The following is a 24,591-nucleotide window of genomic DNA, read 5'->3' as shown; positions in this document are numbered from 1 at the left end:
GGGATTGCAAAGCTTGTGAAAGACAAGATCTAAATAAAGCCTGTACACTAAGCAATTCTAGCTGAATTAATTGTGGAAGTTTAGAATAATGTTTGAGGAAGAAAGTGCTGCCTTGTGGCACTATAATTATAGCTTTCTGTTGCCTCACTAATTCCTGGACCAAAATAAATCTTACAATGCGCAAATTAACAGAATCTGCAGTCCATGGACGAACATTCTCAATGACAAAAACTGGGTGCCTGAGGAATAATATTATTACTGGTTCTGTTCTGGAGTGGAGCTTAAACCTGCTGTGAAATCACATTTATGGTCAGTCGGTGCCGGGGAAGAGTGCGTCTTTGGTCAGAGCCGGAAATGTCAAGTCCTGTAAACATCCAGAGTGCTACTTTCAGAAGTACCAGACCTTTCCGTCATCTGCTGGAACCTCAGGAGGTTATTTGCAGCTTCACTCACAGTTTTACAGTAGCTGTTTACTAACCTCAACTGTGTAGATGTGTGCATCTCAACGTCTTTAAATACCTCAGCAATCCTTTTATTTTAAACACTTCTAATTGTTGCTTAGGAACTCTGACATATTTCATATGTTCCAACACATTCTGTTGACAGATATTTCAGTAATATACAGGTATTTCAAAAGCTCAATCTGCAGAAATTTCCCTGCTAACAGCATCTACAGAATCCTTATTTAAATGAAATGATTTCTGGTCTTTCAACAAAATGAAATCACAATATATAGTATTGTTATGGAAGACTCGGCGTGTCATTTTCAAAAAAAAATAAAGTAAAAACTGTAAATCAGTTTTATTTATTGGGACAGATGATGAACTGCCAATCCCATGAAAGATATCATCAAAGCAGTTTTTCATCAAAAATGATTTAAATTTAAAGTCTGGGATAAAGTTTTGATAAATGAGTAATTTATTATTTTTGTATTTGAAAATAGTTCGCCATATGAACTAACATTAAATCACTCTGCTAAAAATGAAGACTTGAGGAAAATGTATTCACCCTCAGGCCATCTGCGATGTAGATGACTGCCTAGAATACAAGTCCATAATCCATAATAATGCTCCCTGCAGTATTACATCCATCCCCATCCTCCAACATATTTGTTTAGAACTCGTTTTGTTTGTAAATGGTGTTTGATCTGTGCATATTTCTCTCCTACTTTTTAACATGAGAAAGCAATAGTATAGCAATTTTAGGACTGTCAAAAGAACATGTTAATGTAATGTGATTAATTATAAAGATATATAATACTACCAGTGCATACATTTCTTATAATAATTCCAAATAAAACAATATATTTACTTCTAAAGACACGTTTTGCATTTTATGCCTTGCTTAAGCATTGCTGGAGGGCAGCAATATGGAAGACTGAATTAGAGACAAAGAGAGAGAGGTTAATGAAGATTTCTATGTATCTCCTGCATTCTAATCCACAAGTTCACCTGTTGTCTTCCTATCTAAGTCTATATAAGAACCGGTCCTTCTTTAGCTAATACGTATGAATAAAAATAATAATAATAATAATAAAATACAAACGTGTTCAAACATACTGTTGATGTGAACATACAATATTTCAGTACCCCAGAGACTCTGAGATGCAGATTGTCAGTGGGCAGGATTTTAAATCTTCCCATAAGCTGAAAATCTGCAACAAGCACCTGTCCATATGGATGTGCATATAATTATTACTTTTCACAATTTTCCAGACACCATGTAATTAACTTTGCTAATGTTTTTTTTTTTTTTTCCTTGCTTTTCACATTATCGTGTCAGTGAAATTAGGAAAAGGAGTGCTGCACAGTGGAATATGGCATTTGAACATTGTCTTTATAGATCACACAAGGGACATGCTTGTGTTTTGTGTCTAGAGAGCTAATAATCTTAATGACATCTCTGGTCTAATACACCCCTAGCATACCACACACTCTATCTCCTCTTCTTCTTGCCATTTTCAGTGCTCAAGAGCAATTCATATTGATCCCTATTTCTAAATCCTGCTCCTAGGGACCCCAACTTATGTGGCATTCTTGATTCAGCTTTAGCCACCTTATTTAACTTTAATTCTAACAAACTCCAAGTAAGAATATAGTAAGAATATACACAGTAAGAATATGCATGAGTCCTTTGTAGCCTAGACTATATACACATAGTATTCAAACACAGTCCAAATGCTCAGTATTCATGAACATAATGCATCTGCTTAGATTCTAACACTTTGCAAATGATGTTAATGGTTTGTTCATGGACAAATTTGTGAAAACGGTGAAGTCAAGCATATGCATATTATGTGTTCAATTTATAGGTACAGTATGCTATGCGCTAAATTGCTAACACAAAGTGACCACCTACAACTGGCCTGGAATGCATAATACAGCATTTTAGTCATTTTCTGTGAGAATGGGGATCATTTTGATAACATTGTTGTCTGTATGCAAAAGTAAAAAAAAAATGCAAAGGACAAAATTTCCCCTTTTTGATATATATATATATATATATATAGTTGTCATGTAAAAAAAACCTCTTAGGTTTCTGAAATACTTTTATTAATCAATCAATCAATTAATTAGCTTTTAATGTGTGTCAAAATCATACAGGGTGACCACCGCAAAATGATTCCTCAAAGAACTCAAACGCCTAACAACTGTAACGCTTAGAACATGTGATCTTTCCACATTTTTGATTGTTTCATATTTCTATACATATATACACACACACACACACACACACACACACACATATATATATATACATGTAACTCCTCCAGCTCTATATCCCTCTTTCTTGCTCTAAACAGGATTTGAATTGACATTTCCATCATGTGAGACAAGCACACTAACTAAGAACACAGCTTCTAGTATCAGTCTCTGGTGGGCCCCTTGAGTGAGGTTTTGCTGCACAGCTCTTACCGGCTAACCACCGTTACACTCACCCCCCTAAACCTCACTCCAATCCGGGTCACGGCACCAATGTAACCCACACGCTTACTCTGAGCGGGACTCGAACTGGTGCTTCCAGCATGTGAGGCGGCCATGCTGACAAGACCACAGCCTGTAGTGTGCCTCTTGAGATCAGGGAAGTAATTTTCACCAGCACAGCTCTTACCAGCTAGCCTCCATAGCACTCACCCTCCTAAAACTCACTCCCATCTGGGTCACGAAATGTAACATCTCTGGTTCTACTCACCTCATTCTTGCTCCGAGCGGGATTCAAACCAGCATTTCCGGCATGTGAGGTGGGCACACTAACAAGTACCTCTAATGTGCCTCTTGAGATCAGCCGAGTGAGGTATGAAACTACTGTAGTCATGCAAAAATGAAATGATTATTGTCTTAGTGCAAAAAGCCTTGACTAACAAAACAAGTGAAAATGAGGGAAAAAAGCTGCAAAAATGTTCAGTATGTCCCTTTTAATATAATTACCGTACCAATACCGTACTTCAGCAGATGTTGAAGTGTGTCGTATGCTATGCCATTTCTGAGTGAATAATGTGTTTATGTTGTCGATTTAAACTCTGAAGTATGGCTAATTAAACAAGACATCACAATTATGAGTCAACACAATCTGTTTATCTGTTTATCTGTTACTAATTTCACAGACAAAACTGCTGTATAGAGGCCAAAACGTACCAGTAATTTTGAGGTTGGTACACTTAAATGTACATTCAATGGGTTGGCCTTCAAAATGTTAAGGTTGTTAGTTGACATGTTCACAAACTTTTTTCTCACATAAACAGACATGAGAAACAGTCAGTTGTCTATGTCTCTTTGCCAGAAGTGAGCAGCTGGCTGTTTAAGTGTCAGAAATTGACTTTTTATGGAGAGATGACTTACTGACTTACTGAGCTTGGTTATGTGAAACTTGCTTCGGATGATGTGGAATCTGAATTGGTTACATGACATATGTGAGTTGTTGGGAGTTTCAGATATCAGATATGCATGTAAAGAGAATGTGCCACAGTAAAAAGAGTATAGCGATACCCCTAGTGGCATCTAAAATACTTCAAAATATTGCCAAGATTGTTCACATCTATATTTTATAGGGCAGGCTTTCCTGTTAACTTTTTCTTTAGCATAATTTTTTTTTTTTTTTTTTTTTTTTTTTTTTTTTTTCACGCAATAGAAAAGCTTGTGTCTTAAACATTGTAGTACTGTGTCTGGTTTCACACAGAGCCGAAGACATTTCTCACAAACAGATATGCACTGGAGTAATGGCTGCTGAACAGAAAGCAATTTTAAATTGTAATAATATTTTACAGTATTACTGATTTTACTGTATTTTTGATAAAACAGATGCAGCTTTGATGAGCATAAGATACTTAAACTTACTTTTGAACATTTGTGTATGGGTAAACCATTTATGTGTAAAACATCTTTAATGAGGGGAATACAGAATGCATCTTTAAATTTCAGTGTGCACCTCAAACAAAATTACCATATTATTTGGTGAACTATTCTTTGAACAGGAAGGCTGCATATCTGATTAGTGCAGGTTTGTATGCATGTATGCGAAAAGAGAGAACGAGAACAGATGAAAAGAAAGCATCAGTTTTTGGAGAGCATCTTACACAGTAGCAGCAGTGAATACTGGGAACTCATAAACAGAAAAGCAACAATTGCCATCTGCCTCGTGTTTGTGTGTGAGTTTCACCTCTCGTAGTTTCTCTCTCTGAGGGTTATTCTACCCATGGATCGATCCATCAACACACACAAAAGCATATTCCTCTGTTTCTCCGTCTCTGCCCAGCATAGAGACCTGGAGAGCTTATGTTCACAGATTTCATTGTCAATTCATCAAAATGCCATGCTCCAGCTATACATGTTGTTACATGGCAACCAGTTTAATAACTGTGCTGTCTGTTGGTGCTGTTTAAACAACCAAAGCTCTTCATGCACTATAATAGGTGCAGGATTTGAGTTTGGTGTGTGGGAATTGGAAAACACAACAGCAGTTAATTTCTACAGCGACAGAATTTCAATCCAGCAGTTTCTGAGTGAACCCCAGGAGACCTGTGGGTCCTAATGTCATATCTGATGTGATACACTAAATAACAACTCTTCAACAATTCAAACCTGTGTTTTTCCATCTGGATGACTGGGGCTCCGATCCACAATCTGGTGAACAGCTTACATACAGTTTGCAGCATTTTAAGGCACTGTAGGTTTGGTCCCATTGCGGAAGCTGCAACATTATTATGCTTTCTTATAAAACCCACTACCTAGGCTTGGGGTAAGATTTTGTTATTTTATTTTTATGAAATTGCTTCATTGGCTCATTGGAAAATAATTCCTCTTTATTTTTTGCAAAACTCCAAATCTATGCCCTTGTTCATACGGTTCATTGCAGCTTTCAGTTGAAAAGTCCATTAGTGGCAGTTAAACACCAACAACTTTTATTCCTTTTCACACTAATTCTGATTACATCTGCAGATAATGGCTTATTTTCTGCATTTTCTTGCACAATACTATATGTATAAATATGTTATGAAATCAAAACATTTTCCCCCGTGTGCATGATTTGTAAACTGATACATTTGGATTTTTGCATCTTATAATCAGTTCTCTACATTTGTTTTTTTCAATGTTGTAAACTTGCTTGGTAGCTCACCTGGTGCAACACCGTATTTGCGTTTTAGTGTAGGGGGTATATTATTTTGGGCATTCTAGACTTCTTTCAAAAAAAAAAAAAAAAATCTTATTGACACAAAAAGTTAGAGTGGAAGTTGATGTTTAGAAACACCAAACTCTGCTAAAATTCTAAGTTGAGTGCTATGTGAAAAGTGCTACAGTATTTGTTCGATGCTTGGAATTGCTGCCTATATAGAGTGTTTCAAATTGGTCACTTTCAAGGTTTAGTTTCAGTCTTAGAAGACAGCTGCCTACTGCATGTAGGCTGTAGATAGCGAGGCAGAGCTTAAAAGCACAGATTAAAAATTATTAAACAAGTTTATAGTGTTGTTTCGGGGCATACATATAAACATTGGCTCTGTGAACCAGGAGATGTCATGCCCTGTAGCTGTTTTTTATTCCTCAGGCTATGTTCATGTCTTACACCTCTCCAAATCTGTTTTGTGATGGTTACAACCTTTATGTCCAGCGAGAAGCATGTAGGCAACGAACAAAATGACAATTATTATTTGCTGTACCAGTTTTGTGGAGTTCTTGTAAGGCGCAAGCTGGCAGGGTCCCCTGAGTTTAGTGGTTTGCTTCACAAACAGTCTGTGAGCCGTGACAGTTCCACTGTAAGCCTTTAGAGATGCATAACATATTTGGTTGAATCTTACATCTAAAGGTATCCCTGAAAATCTTCACAGCAGAAATTTTGATTACTCAGAATCATCATGCATAAGTCTCAGAGCTGCATGATTTAGAAAACTAACTATGGCTACAGATTGATATTTGCCCCCCTCACATGTTGTGCAAATCAATCAATCAATCAGTCAGTCTCTATCTATCTATCTATCTATCTATCTATCTATCTATCTATCTATCTATCTATCTATCTATCTATCTATCTATCTATCTATCTATCTATCTATCTATGTCTTGACAACTTAGTTTTTGTAGTTACAAGTTTGTTAGATGACTTTCCTTATTTCAGTTCATTTTAATCCTACTGCCTTACTTTCAAATTGAATTCTGAATCCTGTTTGCTACCTCAATTTTTCACCATTATAAATTAGCATTTTAAGAAATACTCCTCTCACAGAAAAAAAACAATTGCTTTACTTTAAAAGCACATCACCTTTGCTTTATTTATTTATTTATTTGTGCATATATTTGACAGATGCCTAGGATGCATTCAAGAAATCTGTTTTAGCAGTTCATGCATTCATGAGAATCAAGCCCATGACCTTGGCACTGCTGCTGTTTTAGCAACAGGAATACTGTTTAAATATATTTTTGATAAGCATGCAGAGGTAGGATGTTTTTTTCATGTTGGTCAGTTTAGAAGTGTTTCCAGTTTAGACCACTTAAAACACCTGTTAAAAGATGAAAATATCTGGCTTGTGCTGTGAATGCTACCAAACTAACTGAAAAAAGACAAGAGTGTGAAGATTGGTGACTATCAGGTAATGTAGGTGCCTGGAAAGGGTAGAAATCTAGCAAAAAGTTGCTGAAGAAACATGTCAACTTTGGTGAAGTTTCTAATGTGTTTTCAGGAGTAAATGTTGTCCTTGTCCTCATCTAAAAGTACATTTCTTCCAAGACAGCAATTGCATTTGCTTTGAACAGGGCAAGTATGCACACATTCACACATCCTAAGATTTCGCACAGATTTTTCTCCCTTTCTTTTTCTCCGTAGGACAACACTTATATGAGGTCCCCAGTGATTTTTTTTTTCTTTCTTTTTTTTCTTGAGAATGAAAGCTTTTTTCTCCCTAGTGCTTCGTTTTAGAAGTAAAGTACAACCATGAATAACAAACGAAAATTTTGTTATTATGTTTTGTTGTGGAGCAGGATAAATGTGCTATTTATGGCTGAAAAATAAAATAAGGCGGAGAAAAAGAGACAGGGTATCTGAGGTTGCTTATAGATAAAAAAATAAATAAAAAAATACATTGTGTAATTTGTCCTTATTTAAAATGTACCTAAGTGAATGATTATTACTTGTGGAAAAATGTATTTGAAATCATGTAATCTCACAATGCCGATTTTATTTTGCATTGAGTGGGTGGCCTCATGGGATCAGATTGACATCACATGACCATCTGAACACTATAATAATAATAATCATTCCTTACATTTATATAGCGCTTTTCTAGACACTCAAAGCGCTTACATAGTCAGGGTTTATCTCCTCATCCACCACCAGTGTGCAGCATCCACCTGGATGATGCGACGGCAGCCATATTGCACCAGAACGCCCACCACACACCAGCTTACTGATGGAGAGGAGACAGAGTGATGAAGCCAATCAGCAGATATGGGGATTGTTAGAAGGCCATGATGGTCGGAGGTCAATGGGTGAATTTAGCCAGGATGCCGAGGTCACACCTCTACTCTTTTCGAAAGACATCCTGGGATTTTTAATGACTACAGAGATTCAGGACCTCGGTTTAACGTCTCATCTGAAGGACGGTGCTTGTTGACAGTATAGTGTCCCCATCACTACACTGGGGTGCTAGGACCCACACAGACCACAGGGTGAGCGCCCCCTGCTGGCCTCACTAGCACCTCTTCCAACAGCAACCTAGTTTTCTCAGGAAGTCTCCCATCCAGGTACTGACCAGGCTCAGCCCTGCTTAGCTTCACTACTTGCTTTATCTCAGTAAGCTCCGGTTACCAGACAATTTTGGTTGCAGAATAAATTAAAGACTGACTGCACACATGCAACATAACTGATTAAGTGCATCTTTAATGTATAAACTGTTACATGAACATTAAATTCTAGTTTTGGATTGGAAACCTGAATTCACAAGTCACATTGCGTGTTTTTAAATCACTGTAAGCAACTGGCTAATGAGAGTCATTTTCTTAGGATTCAGACAGTGATTAAACCAGACAACACTGATTGTGTTGCATGTTTTGATTCACTTTCAAGAAGTGGCTCATTAGAGTCAATAGTTTAGGAATCAGAATACAGTGGTTGTGATAAATAGTTTTCTTTCACTTTGGAGAACAGACTTGAAAAAGCTTTGAACATGCGATTTCATTCACTTTGAAGAACAGACTCATAACAGACAATCATTTAGGAATCAGAATACACTGGTCACATTGGATGTTTTTGATTCACTTTAAAAAACTTTCTCAAACAGTCATTTGTTTAGGAATCAAAATACACTGGTAACGTTAGAGTAATTTGTATGGGAATTGGACAACACTGGTCATGCTGAATGTTTTTGTGAGCTGCTTTTACTTGATTTGTTTTCCTGTCCTAGACAAATAAGGGTTGCAAAGCCATTTGGGGTTGTGATATTTGAGGAGCTATGGTGTTAAAATGTTTGCATATGTACGGAATATGTACATGAATATTTATTGCAAACTTTATTCATTTTTCTTTTGCCTCTATTGAACAGTGTTTTTTAGTGCATGCATATCGAGGTAATGTTTGCAAATATATGGTAGGCTATCATTCTGAATATGTTTCACTTTAGTTTTCTCAAGCTGTCTTTCTCTTTGTCTCTCAAGTCAGAGTTTTGTTTTTATGGAAATACAGAACTATTATCTGTTGAATTCTGAAAGATGTCAAAATCGATGCACTTGTTGACAGTGCCGTTTACAGAATATATATGAGTTGTGAATGGAGGAATATGTCTCGTCTCTCATTTTTGTAAGCGTGAGTTTAATGACTTCTGTGCATTGTTGCTCTCCACACACATTTCCAGACACCTTTACAGAACCTGCCGTACATCTCATATTATGTGAGATAGAATTATAGACCTCACATGATAGAAATGCTGTTTTGCTTCTGAAATTGCTAACATTATTCTATACTGCTCGCTGTGCCAACAAACGGCATGAATTCAATAGCACTCCCAGCATTTAATGTCACTTTAGCTTAAAACATTTCTGTCCTTTTAAAGGTACTTCTCAAAGTGACTGTACGGGATGAGACTACCTGTGATCTGTTTTAATAGCAGCGCACATAGTATAATTTAGGCAGTATTTCCCAGAATGATTTAGAATACTGTATAGGTCAACAGATCGATAAGTGTACAAAAGCAGAACAGTCCAGAACAAACCAATGCAAGGGAAATGAAGGATCGCAAGGTTGCTCTTCAAACATCAGCTGCTGAACATCTGAGAGCTCACGCATGGCACATCCTGCCAGACGGCATGAAGAAATCAATAAAATATTGAATTTTTTTTAGAACCTATGTTCATAACATTGAGATTGGTGGAATGGAAATCAGATAATGTGATGAAGTCTGTAGAAAAATAATTGCATCCAAAAAAAAAAGCAACTACCGGATTGCATATAAACACAAATTAAATAACCATGCAGATAAGACCATCAGCTTCTGTCTGGCTATGAATGTCATGTTGCTGTATCATTAATGGAATAGTTCTCCAAAAAAAGGAAAATTCTCACCCTTAGGCCATCCGAGATCTAGACAAGTTTGTTTCTTCGTCAGAACAGATTTGGAGAAATGTAGCATTACATTAGTTTCTCACCAATGGGTCTCTGCAGTGAATGGGTGCCGTCAGCTGATAAAACCATCACAATAATCCACAAGAAATCACCATTACAGTCCATCAGTTAATGTATTGTGAAGTGAAAAGCTGCATGTTTATAAGATTAAAAAAAATGAATGAACAAATGAAAACAAATTATGAATGAAAACAGTCCAAAACGGTTCTTAACAAATGTGTTAGTGGATTTTGATGTGAGAGACAATTATGGGTTATGAACTACTATATTTTGGCAAGATGCAACAGCTTTTAAGGAAAAAAAACTTGCAGCTCTTGTCAGACTGGAGTGGTGTGGATTATTTGTGGATTATTGTAATGTTTTTATCAGCTGGTTGGACTTTCATTCTGATGGCACCCATTAAATGCTGAGGATCCATTAAGTGAGCATGTTATATGAAAATATTAATTAGTCGAAATAAAAAAAAATGTATCTCCATCTTGGATGGCCTGAGGGTGACTAAAGCTTCAGCAAATGTTTGAAACAGAGGCAAAATAAAGGTTGCATGACGGTGCACTGAGTAAGCGCTCGACGGCTGCAGTGTTTCAAACCATGCATCACTAATTAATCTATGAAAATTTGCAGAGAACACTTAACCAGACCTTAATGAGCTGCCCGCCTGTAGCACATGGCCTTCCTCTTAGCAGGCCTGCTCTCTTCCTGTCCCTCATCAGATCTCACAAGGACATCCCACTTTAATTGGCACGTAATGCAGAAGATCTCGATCATCACAGCTGAGTGTTACTTAGCATTTGTGATTTGAATCCCCTAAACTTGGTCACATAACTCGTCCAACATACCTCAAACATCAGGCTTGTTTCAATAGTGATTAAAATAGTGAAAATTAGCTAAAAAAATGTAAGTAAAGGAGGATGCCAAGTCAAATCAAATACAGACCATAATATAATGGAGATTTATAAATAAAGTAAGCAAGCACAAACCCTCTTTTTTTTAACTAGTAAACTGAGCTGTTTATTATTAGTTGTAGTTATTAGTATGTAAATTGTGGTTGTAAACATATTTTTACAATTTAAATGTATCTGACAGCATCTATGATTTAATTACTTTAAAATTAAACTTAAGAAATGTGCATATTACTTAAGGGTTAATATCATATTACTTTGGGTAATATAATATTTCTTGGGTTAATATAATATTTAAAGCATATAATTAATATTTATTTATTCATTCATTTATTTATTTTTTCAATGCCAGTGAAATTGTATTTTAATTTTTTATTTTTTATTGCCATCACATTTATTTAATGTGAATAACTTTTTGATTGATATTATAACAGTATTCTTCTGTTCTGTGTGATTTATAGATAATTTTGAAGAATTTCAGTTGTTTTTGTGGTCCTAAACTTTAAGTAATCTTTACATTTTAATTCAATAGTTATATTTCATTAAATATTTACAAAATAGTTGTATAATAGTATAATGTACTGTAGCTAGACAAATATATTTGCAATTTAAATATAATTATTATTATTATTATTATTTTGTATCTAAAACTGTGCATACATAAATAAATAGATGCTGCCAATATGTATTGCAATTTATCCATAAACTCCCATTGACTTTGTTAGAATATTTATTAATAATTTGCCATGTAACTGGCAGTATCATTATAATATTTTGCATGCTTAATTGTAATTAAGTCCTTTTTGTTCTAATTAAGCTACATGTTAGATGCTGTATTCAATAAGTTACAGTGGGTCTTCATTTATAAAATAAGATTGTGTTTAAATTTAAAATAATTTTTAATTTTAAAATGTTTTATTTATTTATTTTTATTTTTTTACTTTTTGGTGGAATAATGCAGATTCCCTTAACCAGTGTCTAGGCTTCCTTAACATCCTTAACTACTCCTACTACTCCTTTGCTTAAAAAAAGCAAGCAAACCCTCATACTCCCATCATTTCTTGTTTGGTTTGTCAATATTGTGTTGTGAACAGAGTCCAGTGATGAGACAGCTCTTGTGTGTTGCACAGTAAGAGTTTGTCATGAGAGAGAGAGAGAGAGAGAGAGTCAGGGCTCCTGACTTTTGAATAAAAAGCAGAAGAAACACTGAGGCTCTGCTTTTCTCCAAGTGTGTCACCATGTCCGTAAGCTGCAGATGTAGCCTTGTGCCTGAGGGAGTTTATATTTTACAGAAAATCCAGTTGTAAAACTTGGAAATGCTCCAAATCAACCTGGTCTCACAGAATTCCGTGAAATGTCCACGGGTCCTTAACTCAAAATCCGTGAAGCCATCACGGAATTGCCCCAAATTCCGTGACCCGGCCACGGATATTTCTCCAACGCAAGTCAATGACACTGACCTCCCGTGATCCACACACGGATACCCGTTTCAATGACGGAGTACAGAACTCGCTGAACGGACGTGCTTTCTCATTTGGAAACGCAACATTTGAAGTATTTGTTTCTTTTCCAATATCAAATGCCATAATGACGTTAACCAGACAGCTGTTGTAGTTATTGCATTGTCCTGTCATCATAAAAATTACGTTTGTTTCAGTTACAAAAGTCCCGTGATGGCACGGACCTCCACAACCTGACCTCACTCACTTGTTTAGGAACTTACAAGCTTTTCGTCGACACTGTTGCAATGGCATGTAATTAACTTGGCATTTTTTCTCGTCCTGTCATCATAAAATCCAGTTTGATGGCGTTTTACACACATTTTGGCTATAGTCAGAACTAAAATCTGTGATAGGAGCACGGAGTGAGTCTGTGCTTAGATCACGGATAAATCTAACGCAAGTCAATGACACTCATCTTCCGTGGTCCACACACGGATCGTTTCAGTGATGGAGTACAGACCTCACTCAATGGACGTGCTATCTCATCTGGAAACGCAACATTTGAAGTATTTATTTTTTTCAACACCAAATACCATGACCAACCTGACTGTTATTGTAACTATTGCATTGCCCTGCCATCATACAGATTCACTTTGATTCTGTTAGCCTAACTAAAATCTGTGATACGAGCACGGAGTGAGTCTGTGCTGAGATCACGGATAACTCTAACGCAAGTCAATGACACTCTTCTTCCGTGGTCCACACACGGAAACCCAGTCTCACGGCAGTTTGTGATTTTGTCACGTAATTTAATCTATTTATTCGTGGCAGGCACACGTTTATTTCCTTATTTTCATGATTGCAGCACGTTTTTTTAAACTAATGCATTTCAACTGGAGGCATCTTTCGTGCATCAGCACAATATTTTCTGATTAATTATTATTATTATTTAATTTTTCACAGGACAACAGAAGAAACTCACTGAAACTTGAAAAAAAAATCGGAGCTTAACTTACTGTACAAAACTGAGCAACATACTGTATTGCTGGTGACAAAAACACATTAAAACTTTTTTAGCTGTAAAATGCGAAATGGTTCTTTTTTTACTTTTTCATTGATTTTTATTTTTTTCATAGGCCTAGATTTAATTTTTTTTTATTACAGAATTCAATATCAAGTCCTTGACACATAACTGTAACACATTTTCACATTAAGAAACAATTTAGTTTAAATAAAAAGAACAAAAAATATCTAAAAATAAATAAATTATTTATTAGCGATAGGCCTACAGATTTATTTATTTTTTAATTTTTTTTTCTTTTTTTTTTTTTTTACTTTAGACTCTAAAGTTAAAAGTTTTTATTAAGGCTATTGTAAAGGCTTCTTAAAAATGATGTCGCTGATGAGCCTCTGATCGCTGTCAGATTCTGTGATATGAGTGTCCGCTAATGGGTTTAGAATGAGCCCCGCTCGGCCTGTGTTCTGGCTTACTGTAATATTTCACCTGTAATAAGACCGAAATAATATAATTAAAATAAAGAAATGAATGAATACATGATAACATCTAAATAAATGTTGATAGATTTAGCGTTATAGTTTTAAAAATATTAATAAACAGCAAATCAACACAGAAAGACCTAAATAATAATAATACATAATTAATAAACAGCGCCGCCCCTCCCACTACGCGCATCACGCGCTGTGCGTCAACCCCAAAGCGTCAAAAACTGAAGCGTGGTCAAGCGCCTCTAGCGTCACTGACATGAGATGTTTATCGCTTTGAAATCACGTTCAAGAAGTCTCATTCAGCACACATCGCGATACTTTCCATCAGTTTGCAAGAGCCGCAGGTTGGGTGAGTTATACAGTCTATGGTGAGTAGTAGTAAATATGCTCTTTTAATGCCTGTCATAAAACGTATTCTGTCTTCTTTATTAATCAGATGAGCGCCTTATGTTTACTCTTATGTATTACATCGGTCATCCGAGGCTGTCTTTGAGTTTCATTGTGTTTAACTAAATGAGCACAGCTGCTAACTGATTAAACTCTATCGGTCACGTGACGTGACGTGACGTGCCACAGACCTGGGATCCGTTTTATATTCATTTCAGGTTCAAAGATGTAAGTTGTATTTGTAGTAAAATCATGTTAACCATGACACCTACAAAAGTAGGTAAAACCCAGTAAACAAGACATTTACCATGTTTTTTTTTTTTTTTTTTTTTTTTTCCACAGTAACTGTAGTTTTACTGTAGTATAGTAATAGCACATTAATCACCAAATTAACTATAGTTGTACCACTGTAATGGTAGTGTTTTAATGTGCTTTTATATGACATTTCACAGTAATCACATTTACTGTACCATGCTTGTAATACCTTTTTTTTTTTTTTTTTTTTTACATTAAAAAACATTTTTCCCATATTGTAGTTAAATTCATATTGGTTTATATCTTACATATTTTGCTCACAGATCACTATTAACATTCTGTATATAATTCTGTTTTATTTTCTTTCCCCTTGTATTAATTTTTTAGCTGAAAAGACGTAAAGTAAGCAGTCACCCCAGTGGTGTTTGTGGAGAGGTATTCCTTCAGAAATGGAGAAGACAGAAAGCTGCAGAGGCAGGTTGGTCTGTGATAGTTTGTCCCTTTTATCAAACATTCCTGTTGTTATCATTTGCACAGCATTTTGTTGTTTCTTAAACTGTTGTACGGTCCAAATACCCACACTTGCCATCTTTGCACATTTCCTTTATTTGGCCCAAGTGAGCATGAAGATCACAATGTGTGTCGATCTTAACATGACAAAGTTCGTTTCAACTTTGTATTTTAAAAGAAACTTCTAAATGTCTTTTCAATAGTCCCTATTAAAGATGACAATTTATTTTGTGGTGCTTCTAATTAAGTGATAAAAAGAAGTTACAAATGATGTACAAAATAAATATACTTTTCTGTGCACCAAGAAAACATGCAACACTTTGTTTTACTACTAAATTAGTCTCAATTTCTAATTATTATAATTAATATTTCACAAACATTGGAAAGTTGCGTGACCTCCTGTGAGATCTCTGCAAAAAGTCTCACATTAATTCCAAAACATGATGCATGATGGGATACACTAAGCGTTGTATAGCGCTCCGGAGCAGTATTGGAGAGGTTTAGTGTGTGTTAAGGACACCGTGCTTTGGCATTATTAAGACCGGGGACAGTCTCATAGTCACGTACACACACTCTCAAGTGAATAAGACCTCAAGTGTGGGTAACTGGAAAGGGGAAAAGTCTTTAAAATGATCCCTAAATACAGTCGCACGTCAAAGTCTTAATAATTCACTAATTCAATTTAACACTTGTATGGTATTGTACAAGCCCCTGGACAATCTCATCTGACACTATCACAATATTGGAAAATCAGTTGCCCCACACAGTCAGAAAGTTTATATTGTTCATTGGCTTCTCATTAAATTACTTTAAATAAGCCCCATCAGTTAATGTTCCCACTATACGTGATCTCCATGACTAGATATTGCTATTAATGACTTGCTTTTAATAATGGATGCATTTAACATTTAATTATACAGCATCTTTGCAGATTATGCTTTCATGGTCTAAAAAAAACACAGTAATGTTGCATTTAATTACATAATATTTCTATCCTTTCTGTCTTACAGGATTGTTTCCAGATAACACTGTAGTTCTCCGTCATGCACAAGGATTCACCTCTTTAACTCCCCCCCCCCCCCCCCCCCGCCACACACACACACAGAGAAATGGTTCCTGGATCAGTGACTCAAGACTTTGCAGTGGTTTGATTTCTGTAGAAGATGTAACTTTGTTTTAATTAACCTTATAATGAATACATTGTGACCTTCCAGCAACCCATATACTGTACTGTATACAGAACCAGTGATGACAACAATAGTTAAAGAATAGCATTTATCATATTGATAAAGCATTGTGTTCTCTTTGTCAAGCTTCATACAGTAAACTTTACTTCTGGTGCTTTTATCATAAAAAAGCTTCAGTTCTCATCAGGAGTTTTAGTAAAGGACATATTCATGCACAGCAATCCCCTAGTTCCAGTCATGAAGTGAATGATGTTATTGTTAAAGTTATATTTCTGCATTTTTATGTAGCAGGTGTTTGTTTTCCTGAACACTCTATCTTTCTTCCATTGTTCGGACAATCAGTGTTTACGTGATGCTCTGCTGATTGAGTTTTATAGATGATATTGCACACTTGACATGCATGTCTTCATGATGTTTTTTTTGTGAGTTTGAAACATTTACATTGTGTTGTATCACTTTTTGGTCAATAGAATCTTTTAAGAAAATGTATATTTTTACGGTGTTCTCTGAAAGATATATACCATATTTATAATGTTTTGTTTTTTAATAAAAGAATTTGCACACTGAAAAATGTTAACGTTTACAACATAACTGCCTTTTTTTTTCTTCATAGTTTTATTCTTTAAAAACGAGCTTGGTGACAGTGCAGTAATATGCGCACTTTGTCTTTAAATGAGTTTGACATATCTATAAATACTGGAAAACTCTTACAAAATTATGTATGTTCATTATGCTTTATTTCAGTTTTTATTCCTAGAGATTAATTGGTAAAGCAAGGCAAATCACAGAAACAAATTTAAATAATTTAATAACTTAATAATTTCACTCTTTACTTTTTATTAGTAAATGCTCTTGTCTTTGGTCAGGAAAAAATTTATCTTTTAAATTGAATGAAATGAATCTATTGGTTAGATAAGATACAACTGTGACTGTGCAGTTCACATCACGTGTTGTACACACACATGTACACATCGATATTGCCAAATTGTTGTCAAGCTGAATAACAATAATTTCTGTATTTGCATTATTGTTGGAAGAAGGTGTAGACGTTAATAAAACACTATCTAATAGGTGGCAAATTTAATTTATTGTTAACCAATCTATCCCTTTAGCCGAAAAACGGAAAACAGCGTTCATGAATGACAATAAATGGTTAAGGAAGTGTGATGACGCTGCTCAGCTTTGATGTCATTGGCTGTGAATGTCCCTTGTCATCGCAGGACTGTCTGTGGTTGGATTATCTTTTAACCCATATTAAACAGCGGATCATGTTACAAAAGTATGTTTTGCTGCTATTATCACATTAGTAAATATATTAAGTCAACATTGGGTGTTTCTATGTTGAGAAAAATCACCTTTTTACCGAGATCCTAACACTAACCCTAAGAATAACTTCAATGAACTACAAAAAACAGCGCCTAGTATTCCCTTTCCATAGATAGAACGATGGAGGCTTATGGGTAATGTAGTTTAAAAAGTTTTATTAACGAAATGAAATAAATAATATATTGAATGGTAAACTAGACATATAAATATGTTCACTGTGTAAACAACTATGATTTATTTGAGAGGCATGGTGAAATTTAGTATTTTAGAGTATGCAATATGTAAAATGCCTTTATGCCACCTTTCCATTCATTTCTGAAAACTGTGCCCAACATTATTTTATCAGCATAGCATAAGTAGTAATCATGCTGATTTTCGCTTTGATATGTTAATTGGACTCTGATTTACAGCCATTTGAAATGTACAGTTTTTGGCTCTTCCGGGGGGTGCTACTGGGCCCCTGGGGGTAGAAGGGCAGTAAAACCTACATATATGTATTCTCCTCATCATGGACAACAAACTGAGCTGAGTCACATTTATATCTGACAGTTTTCACAGTCCTCTGTTTTCTAATTCTTACATCATTGCTATTATACCTTTTGACAGGACATTGTGAGGCCATCTGATGAAACATGGAAAAATTATAAAGAAATGTTTTGATAATAAAAATAATAGATTATTTATTTGATTTTTGAAGTAAACATCAATAAATATAATGGATGAACCTGCAACAACATACCATTATCTATTCCCCACTGTTAAGCAGTAATCAAGGACAATGTATACACATTGTGATACTTCACTATTACACAAGGACAAATTAATTCATATATATATATATATATATATATATATATATATATATATATATATATATATATATATATATATATATATATATATATTACTAATAACTAATTAGCAAAAATCAGTGTAAAAATGTCCTCTCACCCCTGTCTCTTGCTCCTCATGTGCTGGACATCGGTAATGTGTGTGCTCTTGGTTTTAATGCAGTACAAGATCCACGTTGATCATTCCTGCTACATTCTCAGTTATCCCTCAAGTGTTTGTAACTATAAAGCCCATGGAACCATCTTGTAATGCAAAATAATTAATCTCGTAACTCCCTTTCTTTCACAAAACAATTGGCATTTGTTACTAAATATAAACAATAATAACTTTCTGGTGTACTGATGTCCCAGATGTCATTAATCTGATCAAATATTTTTATGTCTTAAGTAAAAAATAATCCCAATAATGATTATGTAGTTTTTCCAAGTCTAAAATAAACACATATGAGCCTACCTAGTAAAATGATGTATTTACCTAGAATCTTCAGAACACAATATTCATCATATTCATTTTATTGAAGCATATACTATAAAGATGATAAAGTAGCATCAAGACAAATAAGATTCAAGGAAAATAATTATTCATCATCAAAAATACAGATGAGTGATGAAATGTCCTTAAAAGTCACAGTCCCATTCAGTCAACTGTGATACAGATCATGTGATACATATAAGACATTGGATACTGTTTCAGAAAATAATGATTCCTTATCAACACATCTAAACTGGTTTCATCGTGATCTTCTCTCGTGTCTGGAAACAGCTTTTGGTTGATATCCAGCACTGATGTGGTGTAGCTTGTTCTCAGCCAGAAGATTAGATTAGATTAGATTAGATTCAACTTTATTGTCATTATGCAGAGTACAAGTACAGAGCTAATGAAATGCAGTTAGCATCTAACCAGAAGTGCAAGAATATAGTGTTTTATATACATAAAAGTGCAGAGTAAGTAAAGCTATGATATACAGAATTTACAGTGGAGTTGCTATATACAATATTGATCAGAGTATATACAGAATATAAATATGAATTTAATGTAGGGATTGTATGTACATTATGAACAGAGCAAAGAAGAATTATATATACATTATGAATAGCAGGAACTTGAGAACAGTGGTAATAAATACAGTTGAATGAGTGTGCAAAAGTATAGTTGAACTTTTTTATTATATGCAAAATAATAGTAGTGCAATTATATTTATTGTAGAAATAGTTTACTGTGCTTGTACAGTAACAGCTTTAGACAGTTTATAGTGTAATGGATTTAACCATGTGCAGTCTGTGCAAAATATGAGTAGTGCAATACATGTATGTAAAGTACTGTGACCAGTGCAGTAAAAGAGCAGGTGCAGGTTAGATTGGTGGTGCGGTGTTCAGGAGTGTCACAGCCTCGGGGAAGAAGCTCTTCCTGAGTCTACTAGTGCGAGAGCGTAGGCTCCTGTAACGCCTGCCGGATGGAAGGAGGGTGAAAAGTCCATGGTTAGGGTGAGAGGCATCCTTGATGATGTTTCTTGCCCTACCCAGACAGCGCTTCTGATTAATGTTCTCTATGGAGGTTAACTGGGTGCAAGTGAGATCTCCCAGTCCTAAGATCCCAGACCTGGTCAAAGTGAAACAAACAATCCAGATGAAGTTGTTTAATGGACATAGAGCTCATCTTATGAGTAACTATGACCCTTGTAGTACTGTACACTTACCATTCTTCAAGCTGTTTTAAGATCTTTTGAGAAGCTTTTTCTCTGAAGACAATTTACCACATCCTCTTCTTTCACTCCTTTCAAGAGCATCACTTGGTCAAAACCCCTCATTTGGTTGATGAGATCATCTGTACAAAGTAAAATTGTTAAAATACTGCAATAAACAATTTCATTATGCAAGAATTTAGAAAAAGTTACAGAGGCAAAGGACTTGCCCATGAGACTCCATTAGCATGTGTACTTCTCAGAGACTCTAGAATTCATCTTTTGTTGCAGTAAATGTGTTTTCTTCCTCTAGAATCTTTCTCCAGAGCTAATGACTTCTCTCACAAATGTGTTTTAGTCTGTGCAGTGTAAGGCTTTGCTCAAACCAATCAACTATCAATTCACAATTTATAACACAACATTCACAAAACAGTGAGATAATGTCAATTGGTGTTTATATCAATTAAACCACTTTTATGACACTTGTATGCTTTTAAGAATAACAGGTGGTGTTTTTTTTTTTACTTTAGATTAAAAATGTTCCAGTCAAACTTTGCTAACATGCTATAATTATTATAGCTGTATCAAATAAAATAAAATAAATATAAAAACATTGGAAAGAATAATTACGGCTGACATGACCAGTTCTGTGAGAGATCATCATAAAGTCCTGTAACACAGCATTGCTTCAACACACACATACCAGAGGACTTCTGTTTGCTTGAGCACAAGATGACCATCTTCATTTCTCATCCTGAGCAAATAATTTCCTTGGTCTTCCTTCTCTTCTGTGAAACAAGATAATCTTACTCTGTGTGCAATGAGCAATATTTCTCATTAAACATATAATTAAGTTAATTTAAAGTAAGATTCAGACCAGAGCATTTGATGAGTAAACAAATGTACCTGGGAAGAGCTGATCGTGGCAAGAGTTGCTGAGACTCAGTAATAGCTCTTTTAGTTTTTAGGAAGGTTTGTGAGGGTTGGCTCCCCAAAAACTTCTGAAAAAGAAGAACAGCATTATCTGCAAACAATCCTGTAAGACAGAAAGAAAGGAAATATTATTTCATTACATGCAACTTATACATTACTATATACCTTAACTTATACATTACTTACATACATTATTTTTTAGACCATGAAAGCATTAGTGAATTATTAAGACTTTGATGTGGGACTGTATTTAGGGATCATTTTAAAGACTTTTCCCCTTTCCAGTTACCCACACTTGAGGTCTTATTCACTTGAGAGTGTGTGTACGTGACTATGAGACTGTCCCCGGTCTTAATAATGCCAAAGCACGGTGTCCTTAACACACACTAAACCTCTCCAATACTGCTCCGGAGCGCTATACAACGCTTAGTGTATCCCATCATGCATCATGTTTTGGAATTAATGTGAGACTTTTTGCAGGGGTTTAACAAGAGGTCACGCAACTTTCCAATGTTTGTGAAATATTAATTATAATAATTAGAAATTGAGACTAATTTAGTAGTAAAACAAAGTGTTGCATGTTTTCTTGGTGCACAGAAAAGTATATTTATTTTGTACATCATTTGTAACTTCTTTTTATCACTTAATTAGAAGCACCACAAAATAAATTGTCATCTTTAATAGGGTTAATAGGGCGCTAATTTTAGCGCTTTGGGTTCTAGAAAAGCGCATTAAAATGTATTATTAGGGACTATTGAAAAGACATTTAGAAGTTTCTTTTAAAATACAAAGTTGAAACGAACTTTGTCATGTTAAGATCGACACACATTGTGACCTTCATGCTCACTTGGGCCAAATAAAGGAAATGTGCAAAGATGGCAAGTGTGGGTATTTGGACCGTACAACAGTTTAAGAAACAACAAAATGCTGTGCAAATGATAACAACAGGAATGTTTGATAAAAGGGACAAACTATCACAGACCAACCTGCCTCTGCAGCTTTCTGTCTTCTCCATTTCTGAAGGAATACCTCTCCACAAACACCACTGGGGTGACTGCTTACTTTACGTCTTTTCAGCTAAAAGATTAATACAAGGGGAAAGAAAATAAAACAGAATTATATACAGAATGTTAATAGTGATCTGTGAGCACTATTTTTTTTTTTTACATTAAAAAGGTATTACAAGCATGGTACAGTAAATGTGATTACTGTGAAATAAGTCATATAACAGCACATTAAAACACTACCATTACAGTGGTACAACTATAGTTAATTTGGTGATTAATGTGCCATTACTATACTACAGTAAAGCTACAGTTACTGTGGTAAAAAAAAAAAAAAAAAAAAAAAAAAAACATGGTAAATGTCTTGTTTACTGGGTTTTACCTACTTTTGTAGGTGTCATGGTAACCATGATTTTACTACAAATACAAATTACATCTTTGAACCTGAAATTAATATAAAACGGATCCCAGGTCTGTGGCACGTCACGTCACGTCACGTGACCGATAGAGTTTAACCAGTTAGCAGCTGTGTTCATTTAGTTAAACACAATGAAACTCAAAGACAGCCTCGGATGACCGATGTAATACAGAGAGTAAACATAAGGCGCTCATCTGATTAATAAAGAAGACAGAATACGTTTTAGGACAGGCATTAAAAGAGCATATTTACTACTACTCACCATAGACTGTATAACTCACCCAACCTGCGGCTCTTGCAAACTGATGGAAAGTATCGCGATGTGTGCTGAATGAGACTTCTTGAACGTGATTTCAAAGCGATAAACATCTCATGTCAGTGACGCTAGAGGCGCTTGACCACGCTTCAGTTTTTGACGCTTTGGGGTTGACGCACAGCGCGTGATGCGCGTAGTGGGAGGGGCGGCGCTGTTTATTAATTATGTATTATTATTATTTAGGTCTTTCTGTGTTGATTTGCTGTTTATTAATATTTTTAAAACTATAACGCTAAATCTATCAACATTTATTTTGATGTTATCATATTATCATGTTTCTTTATTTTAATTATATTATTTCGTTCTTATTACAGGTGAAATATTACAGTAAGCCAGAACACAGGCCGAGCGGGGCTCATTCTAAACCCATTAGCGGACACTCATATCACAGAATCTGACAGCGATCAGAGGCTCATCAGCGACATCATTTTAAGAAGCCTTTACAATAGCCTTAATAAAAACTTTTAACTTTAGAGTCTAAAGTAAAAAAATAAAAAATAAATAAAAAAAATAAATCTGTAGGCCTATCGCTAATAAATAATTTATTTATTTTTAGATATTTTTTGTTCTTTTTATTTAAACTAAATTGTTTCTTAATGTGAAAATGTGTTACAGTTATGTGTCAAGGACTTGATATTGAATTCTGTAATAAAAAAAAATTAAATCTAGGCCTATGAAAAAAATAAAAATCAATGAAAAGTAAAAAAAAAAGAACCATTGCGCATTTCACAGCTAAAAAATTTGTTTTTGTCACCAGCAATACAGTATGTTGCTCAGTTTTGTACAGTAAGTTAAGCTCCGATTTTTTTTCAAGTTTCAGTGAGTTTCTTCTGTTGTCCTGTGAAAAATTTAATAATAATAATAATAATTAATCAGAAAATATTGTGCTGATGCACGAAAGATGCCTCCAGTTGAAATGCATTAGTTTAAAAAAACGTGCTGCAATCATGAAAATAAGGAAATAAACGTGTGCCTGCCACGAATAAATATATTAAATTACGTGACAAAATCACGAACTGCCGTGAGACTGGGTTTCCGTGTGTGGACCACGGAAGATGAGTGTCATTGACTTGCGTTAGAGTTATCCGTGATCTCAGCACAGACTCACTCCGTGCTCGTATCACAGATTTTAGTTAGGCTAACAGAATCAAAGTGAATCTGTATGATGGCAGGACAATGCAATAGTTACAATAACAGTCAGGTTGGTCATGGTATTTGGTGTTGAAAAAAATAAATACTTCAAATGTTGCGTTTCCAGATGAGATAGCACGTCCATTGAGTGAGGTCTGTACTCCATCACTGAAACGATCCGTGTACGGACCACGGAAGATGAGTGTCATTGACTTGCGTTAGATTTATCCGTGATCTAAGCACAGACTCACTCCGTGCTCCTATCACAGATTTTAGTTCTGACTATAGCCAAAATGTGTGTAAAACGCCATCAAACTGGATTTTATGATGACAGGACGAGAAAAAAATGCCAAGTTAATTACATTCCATTGCAACAGTGTCGACGAAAAGCTTGTAAGTTCCTAAACAAGTGAGTGAGGTCAGGTTGTGGAGGTCCGTGCCATCACGGGACTTTTGTAACTGAAACAAACGTAATTTTTATGATGACAGGACAATGCAATAACTACAACAGCTGTCTGGTTAATGTCATTATGGCATTTGATATTGGAAAATAAACAAATACTTCAAATGTTGCGTTTCCAAATGAGAAAGCACGTCCGTTCAGCGAGTTCTGTACTCCGTCATTGAAACGGGTATCCGT

At 35.2% G+C, this 24,591-nt stretch overlaps 2 long non-coding RNA genes across 2 annotated transcripts; both read right to left on the bottom strand.

Moving 5' to 3' along the window:
* Positions 1 to 20,006: 20,006 nt before the first annotated feature.
* Positions 20,007 to 20,913, bottom strand: LOC128025667 (uncharacterized). Its single transcript, XR_008186192.1, has 3 exons — positions 20,853 to 20,913; positions 20,165 to 20,292; positions 20,007 to 20,067 (listed from the first exon to the last, which is right to left on the bottom strand). It is a non-coding gene; the product is annotated as an uncharacterized LOC128025667 (long non-coding RNA).
* Positions 20,914 to 21,074: 161 nt separating this feature from the next.
* On the bottom strand, positions 21,075 to 23,067 carry LOC128025783 (uncharacterized). Its single transcript, XR_008186225.1, has 3 exons — positions 22,521 to 23,067; positions 22,069 to 22,159; positions 21,075 to 21,185 (listed from the first exon to the last, which is right to left on the bottom strand). It is a non-coding gene; the product is annotated as an uncharacterized LOC128025783 (long non-coding RNA).
* Between the last annotated feature and the right edge of the window lie 1,524 nt (positions 23,068 to 24,591).

The sequence above is a fragment of the Carassius gibelio genome, chromosome A12 (assembly GCF_023724105.1).
Source record: "Carassius gibelio isolate Cgi1373 ecotype wild population from Czech Republic chromosome A12, carGib1.2-hapl.c, whole genome shotgun sequence".
NCBI lineage: Eukaryota > Metazoa > Chordata > Actinopteri > Cypriniformes > Cyprinidae > Carassius > Carassius gibelio.
Note: the sequence above shows the minus strand (reverse complement) of the source record. Positions and strands in the feature narration are given on the sequence as shown.